Below are 16990 nucleotides of genomic sequence, written 5' to 3' on the forward strand. Positions count from 1 at the left end.
GTTGTTCCACATCTAAATAATAGATCATGTAATGTGAGTACACATCCCTACAGTTATAGGTTATATAGACTGTCCCAAATAGTACCCTATTCCTACATACTGCACTACTTTCAACCAGAGCCTCATGGTCTTGGTCAAGCACTGTGTTGGGGATAGGGTGCCATTTAGGTCACATTCATAATGTTGGGTTGTTGTAAGGTTGCTGTAATGGATTTATTCTGACCATGGTCCCCTCCCTTCCTCTGCTCCTCAGGTCCCCCTGTCCCTGTCTCTGGGTGAGGAACGTCACCATGGACCTCACTGAGAAACACATATTGGACCTTTTCAAAACGTATGACCATCATGCCCCATTTCTATCTGTTTTAGTTCTGTATCTGCATCTCTAACTACATGTTAGTCAACAGACGCTCTAATCCAGAGAGACTTACAGGACGACTTTCAGAGTTCCACATTCTAATTCTATCTCCCCTCACCTACAGTACAGAACATAGAGAGCATCACAGTTCTACATTATAATTCTATGTTCTGTACTGTAGTTGAGGGGAGAGATTTTCAGAGTTCTACATTCTAATTCTATCTCCCCTCGTCTACAGTAAATAACATATAAATAGAATGTAGAACTCTAATACTCTCAATGTTCTGTCTCTCTAGATGTGGTTATGTGTGTGATGAGATAGAGAGTATCAGAGTTCTACATGAGAGATTCTGTGCCTTTGTCAACTTCAAGAATACCAACATGGCCGCTGTCACCTTAGAGGGGCTCCAGGTGAGTGGTGGGATGAAACATAATGCTGTCAAATGCATTTTACTATGTGAGATGTGCTTTCAATTATTTAGCTTGAACAAAAGGAGATTGTACTTTTGGGAATATTCTATTGGTTCCTTTGTACTATTGGGACAATGCTATTGGTTCCATTGTACTATTGGGACTAGGCTATTGGTTCAATTGTACTATTGGGACTAGGCTATTGGTTTCATTGTACTATTGGGACTAGGCTATTGGTTCCATTGTACTATTGGGACTAGGCTATTGGTTCCATTGTACTATTGGGACTAGGCTATTGGTTCCATTGTACTATTGGGACTAGGCTATTGGTTCCATTGTACTATTGGGACTAGGCTATTGGTTCCATTGTACTATTGGGACTAGGCTATTGGTTCCATTTCATGTATTTTGACAGTGGCTGCTGTTGTATGTATTTTGACAGTGGCTGCTGTTGTATGGATGTTCAGAGATGTGTACATGTCACTGTTGGGGTCAGGATGGACACTCTGGTTGGGGACTACCCTGACCACCCTGACCACCCTAACCCACAGACCACCCTGAACACCACGCACCGTCCGGATATAACAGAGGGAAGAAGAAGAGGAGGAAGAGGAAGAACAGAATAATGAATATGAAGATTGAGGTAGAGATATAGAGACTGTGTACCTACCTTAAAAGGGAACAGGAAGCTTGGACAGAATGGGGGTGTTGGGGGGGCCACCACTTTTGTAGTCCTCTGACACACAGCACAGACAGAACACTGGACATACAGTATGAGTGTGTGAAGTGTCAATCAAAGTGAAGAGCTCCTCTGATTTCCTTTCCCCGCTCCCTCAGCCTGAGCTGATTTTGAATTGAATTGCAGATGAATATAGGGCCTGTTCCAGGCAGACTATATTACAGTCGCCTGCCAGATCTCACAATGCCTGGATAGGTGTTTGTGTTTAAGATATCAGTTAACCTGTGATTCCTGACTGCGCAATCGATGATGTGGCACACAACCATTGGTTGCTGCGCACAGCTTGACTGCATTATAGTCAGCCTGGAACCCCCTCAGTGTCCATGCGGTGTTCTAACATCCACACCAGACCACATTAACTGAAACAAGTAGTGTGCTGCTGTGGATATTGGATCAAGGCCCGTATCTTCAGTTCAGTGATTTTATACTGTACATGATGTTCAGTGGACTAATTCAATTCAAGTTGACTAAAGTGACAATATGAGGAGCACAGAATGATTGATTGAGAGCATCAATGTAAAAAGACAATCTGTCTGTATCCTCTCAGCATGTGGGGGAGCTGAGTGAACAAATGACTTAGTGTTTTATTATGTCAATCAGTTGTATTCATTCATAATAAAATACAGTTTAATCAAATCAGATGTAGTGTCATTATTAATGTAATGTCATTATTCAGAAAGGCTATGGATACTGGTGTTATAAAAACCAATAACAGTTTTACCAACGTGTTTGGGGAATGAACACCTCCCCCACCAGAACTAGTGTTTCTCAAACCTCTCAGGAGGGACCCATCTATCCACTCTCCATATTGTAGCCACCAATGAAGAAATACAAGTAGCCTATGACATATCAGACAGACATTTCTTGTAAAGTCCCTCTCTCTCCTCATGAAGATGTTCACACCGTTCTTAAAGCCCTTCACTGGCGTGTTGGTTGCCAGGAAGAGGCATCATGAAGACAGGAAGTCAGCTCTGCAGCACCTTTCAGCCCCTCAGTACATCTAGTTGCTGTCAACCACAGAACTCACAGCATTCTGTTTCATTCTCTGCTTGGACAGTGAGCTCACCTCCCCTCCCTCTCCTCACACTGTAAGTACGCTTGATGATGTCTATATTCTCATTATTACTTGTTTCTAGTCATCAAACTTCTGCCAGGCATGACAATGTTTTTATGCTGCTGTTTTGTTGCTGTTTTGTTTTCTGTCTGTTAACCTAGATATACATAATGTAGACCAACATACAGGTTGTTTCTCTGTTAACCTAGACATACATAATGTAGACCTACATACAGTTTGATTGTCTGTTAACATAGACATACATAATGTAGACCCACATATAGTTTTTTGCCAGTTAACCTAGACATGGATAATGTAGAAAATTTGAGTATGAATTATGCTTTGCATGTGAATCTATGCTTAAGATATTTGGATGATGTTTCATGTATTTTGGATTCATATTTGACATGCATTTTAAGTGCAGAAAAACACTATTTTGTGACAGCATGGGCAGTGCCATTCAGGGATGTCTCCATTTTAAAGTAGTTCATTTTTTCTCTTTTTCGTCTTCGGTGAGATTAATGACGTGGTTTCAAGTATAACACTTGTGCATGCTATTTTGAGGCCTCTGAGAGCAATAGATTTGTTGGGGAGACTTTTTTGTAAGAGTGAAAGTAGGAGTTAGAGTGATTGAGTGGATACTTTGTAAGAGCTTTAGGAGTAGTATGAACATGAGACAGTGATGGTGGGTTGTCTTTAGGAGTAGTATTAACATGAGACACAGTGATGGTGGGTTGTGTTTAGGAGAAGTATTAACATGAGACACAGTGATGGTGGGTTGTGTTTAGGAGTAGTATTACCATGAGACACAGTGATGGTGGGTTGTGTTTAGGAGTAGTATTAACATGAGACACAGTGATGGTGAGTTGTGTTTAGGAGTAGTATTAACATGAGACACAGTGATAGTGGGTTGTGTAGGAGTAGTATTAACATGAGACACAGTGATGGTGGGTTGTGTAGGAGTAGTATTAGCCTTGTGCGTGGAGGAGGCACCGGATAGACCGGACCGTGGAGGCGCACTAGAGGTCCTACCTGGCTGGATACTCCCTGTAGCCAGGCCAGCGAACAGGGGACACCATGTATAGGGCTGGTGCAATGTACCCCGGCCTGAGGAGACGCACTGGAGACTAGGTGCGCTGAGCCGGCTTCATGGCACCTGGCTGCCCAATCTAGCCCGGCCGATACAAGGAGCTGCGCTGTAACGCACCGGGCTATGACTCATGGCATAACACGGTGCCTGCCCGGGAGTTGGCTCAGGTCTCCTACCTGACTTAGCCACACTCCCCGTGTGCCCCACCCCAATAGATTTTTGGGGCTGCCTCTCGTCCCAGCCGGCTGCCTCCTCATACCACCGATATTCCGGCTGTACCCAGGGTCCCTTGCCGTCCAACATCTCCTCCCATGTCCAGTAGTCTTGCGATTTTGTCCGCTGCCCGTTACCATGCTGCTCGTATGAAGAAGAAGACCAAAGCGCAGCGTGGTAAGTGTTCATCTTGTTTTTAATAAGGAAATGTGAACACTGAAACAAAAACAATTAAATGACAAACGAACAGTCCTGAACGATGAAATGAAACACAGAACAGAAAAAAATCACCCATGAAACACTGGTGGGAAAAGGCTACCTAAGTATGATTCTCAATCAGAGATAACTAACGACACCTGCCTCTGATTGAGAACCATACCAGGCCAAACTCAAAACACAACATAGAAAAACAAACATAGACAACCCACCCAACTCACACCCTGACCATCCTAAAACAAAGACATAACAAAAGAACTAAGGTCAGAACTTGACAGGTGGGTTGTGTTTAGGAGGAGTATTAACATGAGACACAGTGATGGTGGGTTGTGTTTAGGAGTAGTATTAACATGAGACACAGTGATGGTGGGTTGTGTTTAGGAGTAGTATTAACATGAGACACAGTGATGGTGGGTTGTGTTTAGGAGTAGTATTAACATGAGACACAGTGATGGTGGGTTGTGTTTAGGAGTAGTATTAACATGAGACACAGTGATGGTGGGTTGTGTTTAGGAGTAGTATTAACATGAGACACAGTGATGGTGGGTTGTGTTTAGGAGTAGTATTAACATGAGACAGTGATGGTGGGTTGTGTGTAGGAGTAGTATTAAGATGAGACACAGTGATGGTGGGTTGTGTTTAGGAGTAGTATTAACATGAGACACAGTGATGGTGGGTTGTGTTTAGGAGTAGTATTAACATGAGACACAGTGATGGTGGGTTGTGTTTAGGAGGAGTATTAACATGAGACACAGTGATGGTGGGTTGTGTTTAGGAGTAGTATTAACATGAGACACAGTGATGGTAGGTTGTGTTTAGGAGTAGTATTAACATGAGACACAGTGATGGTGGGTTGTGTTTAGGAGTAGTATTAACATGAGACACAGTGATGGTGGGTTGTGTTTAGGAGGAGTATTAACATGAGACACAGTGATGGTGGGTTGTGTTTAGGAGGAGTATTAACATGAGACACAGTGGAGAGTCTCATCAATGCTGAGCTCCACCAACATTCTGTAAATATATAACGCAGCAGATATAACATTTGGTAGAAAGAGTATCTGGCCTTTTCAGGAAACTTTTAACATCAGGTTTCTCCGATCAAATAGCCTAACCTAAATGACGCCCAATCACATAAAAATTGAGCTGACACTTCACAAACAACATATTCTAAAAACAGTACAGGTCAAACTAAAGTAGACAATATGGACTGGATAACCAGGCTAGTCACTGCTGTCCAGGAGATTCATCCCGTTGGCTATATTGTCATGATCAGTGGTTTCAAGTTTGTATCCTTCAATGTTTTATTAAGCTGTGTTAACACATTGAAAATAGGCATAGCATAACTCCTCCTGATGAAGTTGGGTAGCTGAAATTAAGAGCTTAATTAGACGAATTGATTAGTCACATAAATCAGAGCTAATAAAGTTGATGAAAAGGCCTGTTTTGCAAACAGTGGACCTACCAAATGGATGGGCATTCATAAAATTCCATTGTGGGCCGACAGTAGAATACACCCCCGTAAGAACAGGCTGACATGGTAGAAAACACCCCCTTAAGAACAAGCCGACGTGGTAGAAAACACCCCCGTAAGAACAGGCTGACATGGTAGAAAACACCCCCGTAAGAACAGGCTGACATGGTAGAAAACACCCCCGTAAGAACAGGCTGACATGGTAGAAAACACCCCCGTAAGAACAGGCTGACATGGTAGAAAACACCCCCGTAAGAACAGGCTGACATGGTAGAAAACACCCCCGTAAGAACAGGCTGACATGGTAGAAAACACCCCCGTAAGAACAGGCTGACATGGTAGAAAACACCCCCGTAAGAACAGGTCGACATGGTAGAAAACACCCCCATAAGAACAGGCAGACATGGTAGAAAACACCCCCAAACACCCCCATTTGTTTTACAAATGGTAGACCTACAACATAGATGGGCATTCCTGAAATTCAATTTCAGACAACACAGGCTACATTAGACTATATATGGATAACAGGCTACATTAGACTATATACGGATAACATGCTACATTAGACTATATATGGATAACAGGCTACATTAGACTCTATATGGAATACATGCTACATTAGACTATATATGGATAACAGGCTACATTTGACTATATATGGATAACATGTTACACTAGACTATATATGGATATCAGGCTACATTAGACTATATATGGATAACAGGCTACATTAGACTATATATGGATAACTGGCTACATTAGACTATATATGGATAACATGCTACACTAGACTATATATGGATATCAGGCTACATTAGACTATATATGGATAACAGGCTACATTAGACTATATATGGATAACAGGCTACATTAGACTATATATGGATAACAGGCTACATTAGACTATATATGGATATCAGGCTACATTAGACTATATATGGATAACAGGCTACATTAGACTATGTATGGATAACAGGCTACATTAGACTATATATGGATAACAGGCTACATTAGACTATGTATGGATAACAGGCTACATTAGACTATATATGGATAACAGGCTACATTAGAATATGTATAGATAACAGGCTACATTAGACTATATATGGATATCAGGCTACATTAGACTATATATGGATAACAGGCTACATTAGACTATATATGGATAACAGGCTACATTAGACTATATATGGATATCAGGCTACATTAGACTATATATGGATAACAGGCTACATTAGACTATGTATGGATAACAGGCTACATTAGACTATATATGGATAACAGGCTACATTAGACTATGTATGGATAACAGGCTACATTAGACTATATATGGATAACAGGCTACATTAGAATATGTATAGATAACAGGCTACATTAGACTATATATGGATATCAGGCTACATTAGACTATATATGGATATCAGGCTACATTAGACTATACAGTATATGGACAGCAGCAGTCAATACAGCAGACTATGGTGATGATGATACGGATATCTCTGCTAGGTAATGATACTACCAGTACTATACACAAGGGTCAACAGTGTAACATAATATGATAGTGACATGTTGTACTACTACAGACATCAGTGTGTTGGTGCTTAAATGGGACTTTGTCATGTAGCCAGTGTTGTGTTTCACCATTCTATCTGATTCATTTCCAGTTTGTAATGTTGTTATTACCCTAACATTATTGAGGACATTAGTATTAGGGTGGTGCAGTAATGTTGAGATGCCAGTAGGGAGTGCTCTAGTCTAGAACACTAGCACTTTGATGCAGCTGATGTTGAGTGATTGGAATGGGTTAGTAGAATATAATAACTGTCACAAATCAAGGTAAGACCCAGATGCAGACTGTCGAAGTAACAATGTTTAATGTTCCAAAAGAAGCAAGCAGTAGACAGCTCAAGGCAGGCAGAGGTTGGTAATCCAGAGGGAGGCAGAGGTACAGGTCGGCAGGCAGGAACAGAGTCAGGACAGGCAAGGGTCAAAACCGGGAGGACTAGCAAAAAGAGAATAGAAGCAGGAGTATGGGAAAACACGCTGGTTGACTTAAAAAAACATACAAGTCGAACTGGCAACAAAAAGACAGAGACCCCAGGTATAAATACACAGGGGATAATAGGGAAGAGGGGCGACACCTGGATGGGGGTGGAGACAAGCACAAGGACAGGTGAAACCAATCAGGGCGAGAAAATAACATCATGGAATTGACCAAATGTAAAATGGAACTTTGACCTGTTCCATGTAGAACTCAGAGGGACAAGGCAACACATTCTAATATATTATAAACATTCCATATAGAATAGTCAACATATTGTTAACATGGCTGCTGCTACTCTCTGTTTATCTTATATGCATAGTCACTTTAACTATACATTAATGTCCATACTACCTCAATAAGCCTGACTAACAGGAGTCTGTATAAAGCCTTGCTACTCTGTTTTCAAATGTCTTTCTACTGTTGTTTATTTTTTTTACTTACCTACACACACACACATACTTATTTTGGCAGCATTGGTTAGAGCCTGTAAGTAAGCATTTCAATATAAGGTTTACACCTGTTGTATTCGGCGCACGTGACAAATACACATTGATTTTATATTTAATGAAAAGTGGAAATGGGGGACATTTTGTCCATTATAGAAATGTAGGGCCCATTTTAATACAGCAACCCCCCTTTTCTGACATGCTGTTCTGGTCATCATGCATGTTAATGTCTTAAAGAGGAAGGAAAGGACAGTTCTGTATCAGCTACGTGTGTCCTGACTACATAAATATGTATCAACCACAGAACTGACACTCATTAGTACTCTGGACAATATCTTGAAATATAGTTATTGGTTATTTGTTTTTAGTAATAAGTCATATACTTGAGGGTAATGTATAATTTTACTTCTTTTTATGTTTTGAGCTGTGTTTTGGTTGTTACATCAGGGCCAGTGTTCATAAAGTGTCTCAGTGTAGGAGTGTTGATCTACATAGAGATGAGATGATTAACCAGGGTAAAAAAGACATGCAGACGAACATTGTAACACTGCAGTGTGTGTGTGTGTGTGGGGGGGGGTCATGCTAGACATGACCACCTTGTTGACCTGATAGCCAGCGAGGTGAGACAGGTAGTCTCACCACCAGCACACATGCATAAACATTATTGTGTAAGGGGTCACCTTGTTGGCGCCGGAGAAGATGGCTGCCGTTTTATGGGCTCTTATCCAACCGTTTTTAAGCGTTGTTTGTAACTTATTTTGTACATAATGTTGCTGCTACTGTCTCTTGTGACCAAAAATACTTCTGGAAATCAGAACAGCGATTACTCACCTTGAACTGGATGAAGACTTTCCCTTTAATGAGTTGGACGAGAGGGATTTACTCCAGACACCTGAACAGGCCCTCATCCCCGTCATTCACAACTACATGAATAACATACAGCTAGTGGGTTTTACACTGTATCAGCAGGATAGAACAGCAGCCTCTGGTAAGACAAGGGTTTGTAAACAACAGCTGGTGCGCGATATCTAAGGAAGTCTCAAGGTGTTGCCCGCATGAGGTAGAGTATCTCATGATAAGCTGTAGACCACACTATCTACCTAGAGAGTTTTCGTCTTTATTTTTCGTAGCTGTCTACATACCACCACAGACCGATGCTGGCACTAAGACCACACTCAATGAGCTGTATACCGCCATAAGCCAACAGCAAAACGCTCATCCAGAGGCGGTGCTCCTAGTGGCCAGGGACTTTAATGCAGGGAAACTTAAATCCGTTTTACCTCATTTCCACCAGCATGGTAAATGTGCAACCAGAGGGGAAAAAAAACTCTAGGACCACCTTTACTCCACACACAGAGCTCTGCCTCGCCCTCCATTTGGTTAATCATAATTCTATCCTCCTGATTCCCGCTTAAAAAACGCGCAACATTTCAGCGCCCTGCTACTCATGCCAGGAATATAGTATATGCATTTGCTTAGTCTGTGTGGATAGAAAACACTCAGACGTTTATAAAACTGGTTAAATCACTGCTGTGGCTTTACCAGAACGGCATTTACATCGAAAAGCACAGGAAAAACTGATCACTGAAAATGGGAAAATATATCCATGCGCTACTTGAACCCATTGATAAAGGTGAACCACAATTAATTGACTGAGGTTGCAGTACCTACAGCTTCCACACGGTGTCTAGAGTCTTGTCATTTCCCTTCGAGTTTTTTCTTGGTCAAACACATGCAGGGCACCGTATCTCCTCAGGTCTAGGACCGGATATTTTCGTTGAGTTTCTAGCCGGACATTTTTCCAGACGGACAGCTAATGATCTTTACATCGCCTCCTGATGAATTTTATCGCTTATTGACGTTTACTAATACCTAAAGTTGCATTACAAACGTATTTCGAAGTGTTTTGTGAAAGTTTATCGTCGACTTTTTGAATTTTTAAAAATGACGTTACGTTTTGAAACAATGTTTTTTTCGTTTATCACACAGTCTACATATAACGATATTTAGGCTTTATATGGACCGATTTAATCGAAATAAAGACCCAAATAGTGTTTATGGGACATCTAGGAGTGCCAACAAAGAAGATGGTGAAAGGTAATGAATGTTTTCTATTTTATTGTGCGGTTTGTGTAACGCCGAAATGCTAATTATTTTGTTTACGTCCCCTGTGGGTCTTTTGGGGTGTTACATGCTATCAGATAATAGCTTCTCATGCTTTCGCCGAAAAGCATTTTAAAAATCTGACTTGTTGCCTGGATTCACAACGAGTGTAGCTTTAATTCGATACCCTGCATGTGTATTTTAATGAACTTTTGAGTTTTAACTAATACTATTAGCATTTAGCGTAGCGCATTTGCATTTCCAGAGCTCTAGTTGGGACGCAAGCGTCCCGAGTAGAAGCAAGAGGTTAAAAGCAAAAATTAAACCAGGAAGCACCAGTGACCCAGTCAATAAAAAAGTGGTCAGATGAAGCAGATGCCAAGCTACAGGACTGTTTTGCTAGCACAGACTGGAATATGTTCCGGGATTCTTCTGACGGCATTGAGGAGGACATCACAGCCGTCACTGGCTTCATCAATAAGTGCATTGATGATGCGTCCTCACAGTGACTTGTAAGAAGCTTATAAGAAATCCCGCTATGCCCTCCGACGAACCATCAAACAGGCAAAAAGTCAATACAGGACTAATATAGAATCGCACTACACCGGCTCCGACACTCAGCGGATGTGGCAGGGCTTGCAAACTATTACAGACTACAAGCACAGCCGAGAGTTGCCTGGTGAGCCTACCAGCCTACCAGACGAGGTAAATTACTTCTATGCTCGCTTCGAAGCTAGTAACACTGAAACATGCATGAGAGCATCAGCTGTTCGGGACGACTGTGTGATCACACTCTCTGCAGCCGATGAAAGACCTTTAACCTATCTAGGACACACGTTCTGCTAGCGGAACCCCCCCACAACATTCCGCTGAAAAGGCAGCACAGGAAATTCTAAAATATTTTTTGGAAATATGTAGCCTTCATACATTAATGAGAGTGTAGCGAAATGCTTGTACTTCTAGTTCCAACCGTGCAGTAATATCTAACAAGTAATCTGACAATGTCTCAACAACTACCTTATACACACAAGTGTAAGGGAATGATTAAGAATATGTACATGGCCGAACGGCATAGGCAAGATGCAGTAGATGGTATAAAGTACAGTATATACATATGAGATGAGTAATGTAGGGTATGTAAACATTATATAAAATGGCATTGTTTAAGTGACTAGTGATACATTTATTACATCCAATTATTAATTTACTGTAGCTCGTCTGTGTACTTGTCTGTGTACAGTGTACTTGTGTCACTGGGCAGCTCGCAGATGGACTTCCCTTTGTAATCCATGATAGTTTGCAAGCCCAGCCACATGCTTCTTGCGTCAGAGCCAGCATAGTAGGATTCAGCCTTAGTCCTGTATTGACGCGTTTCCGGTTTGATTGCTCATCGGAGGTCGTAGCAGAATTTCTTTAACCGTCCGGATTAGTGTCCCGTTCCTTGAAAGCGGAAGCTCCAGCCTTTAGCTCTGTGCAGATGTTGCCTGTAATCCATGGCTTCTGGTTGGTACGTCTATAGGTCACTGTGGTGACAATGTCGGCGATAAACGTATTAATGAAGCGGTGAATGACGTGATCAATTCCTCAATGTTATTGGATGAATCCCGGAACATATTCCAGTCTGTGCTCGTGAAACAGTCCTGTAGCTGAGCATCCACCTGATCGGACCACTTCCGTATTGAGCGAGTCTCTGGTACGTCCTGTTTGAGTATTTGCTTGTAATCAGGAAGCAGGATGATAAAGATATGGTCTGATTTGCCAAAGGGAGGGCAAGTGAGGGCATTTTATGCATGTTTAGAGCATAGGTATACTAGAGTGTTGTTGCCCCTAGTTGCACAGGTGAGGTTCCAAAAGTGTTCTTCAGTTGTCACTGTAATGACTGTCCTGCCTGGCTCAGGTTACCAATGACCACAATCCTGCAGAGAGAATTCATCCCCACCAGAGGAGAAGGGATCTCAAGGGATAGGTAGATGTGGGGGTTTTATGACCCCTCACGCCCATGGTAAATCTTAGACCACAGACAACATTCCTTTGTCCTCTCCCTATGGAGAACCAGCCTCAGAACATTAAACATGAAATAAAGGGACTTTGGATCAATGGTTTCCGTCAGCCACAATGGTGGTCACGACGATAGATGGAATATGAAAATGTATGTCATTTTTGTTTAGTTATGAAGGGTTAATAGATGGCGTTATTACAAAAACATTGTAACGTTAAGAGTTTTCCTAGTATATTTTTGATGTTTATACATTGTACGTTGTGTGGAAAATGTCCAAATCAAAGAGAATGTTTTGGTGAAGATGAAATGTGAAGTTAGTTGTCTAAAATTGGATTTGAGTCAAATCTAGACCTTGCCTCTTAACCTCTCTAGGATAGGGGATGCTTGCGTCCCACTTGGTCAATAACCAGGGAAAATGCAGCGTGGCAAATTAAAATAAAACGATATAAAAATCTAACTTTCATTAAATCACACATGTAAGATACTAAATTAAAGCTACACTCATTGTGAATTCAGCCAACATGTCAGATTTTAAAAAGGCTTTTCAGCGAAAACATAAGAAGCTATTATCTGATGATAGCACAACAGTAAACAACAGTAAACAAAGAGCATATTTCAACCCTGCAGGCGCTACACAAAACGCAGAAATAAAATATAAAACATGCCTAACATTTTGACGAGCCTCTTTTGTTGGCACTCCAATATGTCCCATAAACATCACAATTGGTCCCTTTGTTCGATTAATTCCGTCCATATATATCCAAAATGTCCATTTATTTGGCGCGTTTGATCCAGAAAAAAACAGCTTCCAATTTGCGCAACATCACTACAAAATATCTCAAATGTTACCTGTAAACTTTGCTAAAACATTTCAAACTACTTTTGTAATACAACTTTAGGTATTTTTAAACGTTAATAATCGATCAAATTGAAGACGGGTCTATCTGTGTTCATTACAGGAAGACAACAAACAAAGCTACTTTTCAAGTCTTGCGCAACTCTCAACAGTGTTACCCATTTCCAAGATGGCCGTACTTCTTCATTTCTCAAAGAAATAACCTCAACCAAATTCCAAAGACTGGTGACATCTAGTGGAAGCGGTAGGAACTGAAAACGAACTCCTAATTAATCTAAACTCACTGAACAGACAGAGACCTAAAAAAAAATCTGAAAGGTTTGTCCTTAGGGCTTTGCCTGCTACATAGGTTCTGTTATACTCAAAGACATGATTCAAACAGTTTTAGAAACTTCAGAGTGTTTTCTATCCAAATCTACTAATAAAAATGCATATCTTATATTCTTGGCATGAGTAGCAGGAAGTTGAAATTGGGCACGCTATTTATCCAAAAGTGAAAATGCTGCCCCCTATACCTTAAGAAGTTGACTTGGTACGCCCAGAGAATTGGCCTAAAGGCGGTTACGCCCACTTCTGACCCGAGGTTATTAAACCTGTGAGTGAAGAATAAACATATCAGACTAAGTGACCCAAGCTGCAGCCGAGGTCTAAAAAAGTAAACTAACCCAAAACTCAACCCAAGTTTGAAGACAAAGAAATATGTTTCTACCCAAGCTACAGATGAGTAGCTGTGTCTAATCAGATGAAATCAAGGACCACCTAGCCTCCACTCTCCATCGAATTGTGGTATCTACACTGTTTCATTCCTACGCTGTGAGCTCTGAGCTACAGAGCTGTCTGTCCTCAGAAGACCCCTTCCAGAGCAAGGGCTAGGAAACAGACCACTAAGCCAAAAAGGACACTGACATTGTGAGGACAACTAGAGAGTTGCGCCAGAGAAGTGCGTCATTGAGAAGCCTAAACGGTCCACACGGAACTTCCCATCTGAGACCTCCCACATGTAATTACATCATTATATTCTGACCCATAAGAGCGGCAGTTTGGGGCAAGGGTTAAATTAAGCATAGCTGAGAAATTCACCCAAATGTATATTTCTCTCGGGTACTTTCTCTTTTTCTCTCTCTTTTAAATCCCCATTTTGGGTAACATGTGCCATAGTGTGTTGGCCCGTTATACTAAGTTCTAATCAATAGCCTATAATGTGTTTTTGTGTATGTGCATCTTTTATCATCATTTTAGCTTTTTAGTAAATAAATACTCAACTAAGATTGGTGTGGTCCGAACTCATTGGTGAGACCCGGGTCCGTGCAGATTCCCGGATTATGCGACGTTCAGAACGAGACTGTAGAGGAAACTGATTAATTAGCGACTGTTGTAAAATCAATATTCTGATATTCTTTGAGTTAATTTGGGAAATACAAACTCAATTAAACAAATTTACCAATGGTGCCCCGGGTTAATGAGTTAATAATTTCTTGATTCATTTAATCACGCAATAAGAAACCTTTAATCATTCGATGAGCAACAGTCGTCACATTAACTAATACAATGTCACGACATCCCCATAGGACCACCCTTTTTGGTTCTAGGTAGAATTATTTTTGTTTCCAGGTAGAACCTTTTTGTGTTACATGTAGAACCCTCTGTGGAAAGGGTCCTACATGGAATCGAAAAATGTTCTACTTGGAAAGATAAAGGGTTCTTCAAAGTGTTATCCTATGGGGAGAGACAAATGACCCTTTTAGGTTCTAGATAGCACCATTTTGTTTTCTAACAGCGTATATCCATGTCCTCGTTCAGCCACGACTCTGAGAAACATATATTACAGTTTTGTTCAGGTCCCGTTGACAGGTTAGTCTCGAGCTCTTCCAGTTTGTTGGTCTATTTGGGGTTCTATTTGATCCACGACGTAGTCTCCTCAGGATGCCTGCTCGTTTGACTCTCTGTTGCCGGGTATCAGGGTCTGGTCCGAAGTAAGCAGAATGTCCAAAGTTGCAGACTCGTTGAAGTAGAAATTTTAATCCAAATCAAGTTTAGTGATCACTATTCTGATGTTTAGAATCTGTTTCGGCCATATAAAATGATGACAGAGACATTTTAACAACATAACTCACTGGAAATACATTAGATAAACTAGTGAAAAACTAAACTGTTAACTTGACAAAGTCACAATTACTGTTGTAGTGGAACCCCTAGCTCTAACAAGTTTTAAGAACAAAAACAAGTTAAGACCAGCATAAAAACACAAAATAGCATCCACCGCAGCACATCTCCTTCTATCACCAGCCTCCTCTGCTGTACATAAGGGCCAACAGTGTAACAGAATATGATAGTGGCTTATACTACTATAGACATCAGTGTTTGTGTGCTTAAATGTTACTTGGTCAAGTACTAGCCAGTGCTGTATTTCACCATTCTATCTGATTCATTTCCAGTTTCTTATGTTGTTATTAGCCCAACATTATTGAGGATATTATTATTAGGTACCAGTACTGTACACAATGGCCAACCGTGGCTGTGTCCCAAATGGCACCCTATTCCCTAAATAGTGTACTACTTTTGACCAGGGCACATAGGGTGCCATTTGGGATGCAACCCAGTGTAACAGAATATGACAGAGGCATTATATTACTACCAAAATGAATAAGGACATCGTATGAAGAAAGGAGGCTGCAGTAATGTTGAGATGCCAGTAGGGAGTCCTCTAGTCTAGAACACTGGAACCTTCAGTACCACTATGATGCAGCTGATGAGGAGTGATGGGATTTAGTCACATTTTGCCTGTTTTTAAAATGTAGGTCCACTCCTCAAAAGAAGAATTGCAACTGTGCTGATTTTGGTCCATTTTCAATTTACACTGCAATCCTACTTACTCACAACAGACCTCACCATACAAAGAATAATACAGTCCTAAACTACAGTCAATAGCCGTGTGTGTGCGTGTGTGCGTGTGTGCGTGTGTGCGCGTGTGTGCGTGTGTGCGTGCGTGCGTGCGTGCGTGCGTGTGTTTGTATGGTTTTACTAGGACAGTAAAACAAGGAAAAGTTGGACAAGTAGGTACATTTCATAGGTCCCCGCAAGGAAAATGTTATTTTTGGTTGAGGGTTAGGATTACAAGTTAGGCTTAGGTTTAAGGGTTAAGGTTAGGTTTAAGATTAGGGTTAGTAGTTAGGAAAAACATTTTTAATGGGAATAGATGTTTTGGTCCCCACCAGGATAGTAACACAACATTTTGTCTGTGTTGTTTGTCATTAGTTAACTCCAATTATAGGAGGGGAGGTGGGGTTAGGGGAAAATAATAAAGATTCAGATAGTTTAATAGTCACATGCACAGGGTTGCAGGTGTAATTGAACATCTCAGTGAACATGTCAGGCTTCGAGCTCCAATATGCATGAACATAACTATATTCAACAACTGAGAAATAAACGGAACAATTCCCACAGACATGTGACTAACAGAAATGGAATAATGTGTCCCTGAACAAAGGGGGGGTCAAAATAAAAAGTAACAGTCAGTATCTAGTGTGGCCACCAGCTGCAATAAGTACTGCAGTGCATCTCCTCCACATGGACTGCATCAGATTGGCCAGTTCTTGCTGTGAGATGTTACCCCACTCTTCCACCAAGGCACCTGCAAGTTCCCAGACATTTCTGGGAGGAATTGCCCTAGCCCTCACCCTCCGATCCAACAAGTCCCAGACGTGCTCAATGGGCTCTTCGCTGGCCACGGCAGAACACTGACATTCCTGTCTTGCATGAAATCACGCACAGAATGAGCAGTATGGCTAGTGGCATTGTAATGATGGAGGGTCCTGTCAAGATGAGCCTGCAGGAAGGGTGCCACATGAGGGAGGAGGATGTCTTCCCTGTAACACACAGCGTTGAGATTGCCTGCAGTGACAACAAGCTCAGTCCGATGATGCTATGACACATCGCCCCAGACTATGATGGACCCTCCACCTCGAAATCGATCCTGCTCCAGAGTACAGTGTA

This window comes from Oncorhynchus nerka, linkage group LG15 (genome assembly GCF_034236695.1).
Source record: "Oncorhynchus nerka isolate Pitt River linkage group LG15, Oner_Uvic_2.0, whole genome shotgun sequence".
Classification (NCBI taxonomy): Eukaryota; Metazoa; Chordata; class Actinopteri; order Salmoniformes; family Salmonidae; genus Oncorhynchus; species Oncorhynchus nerka.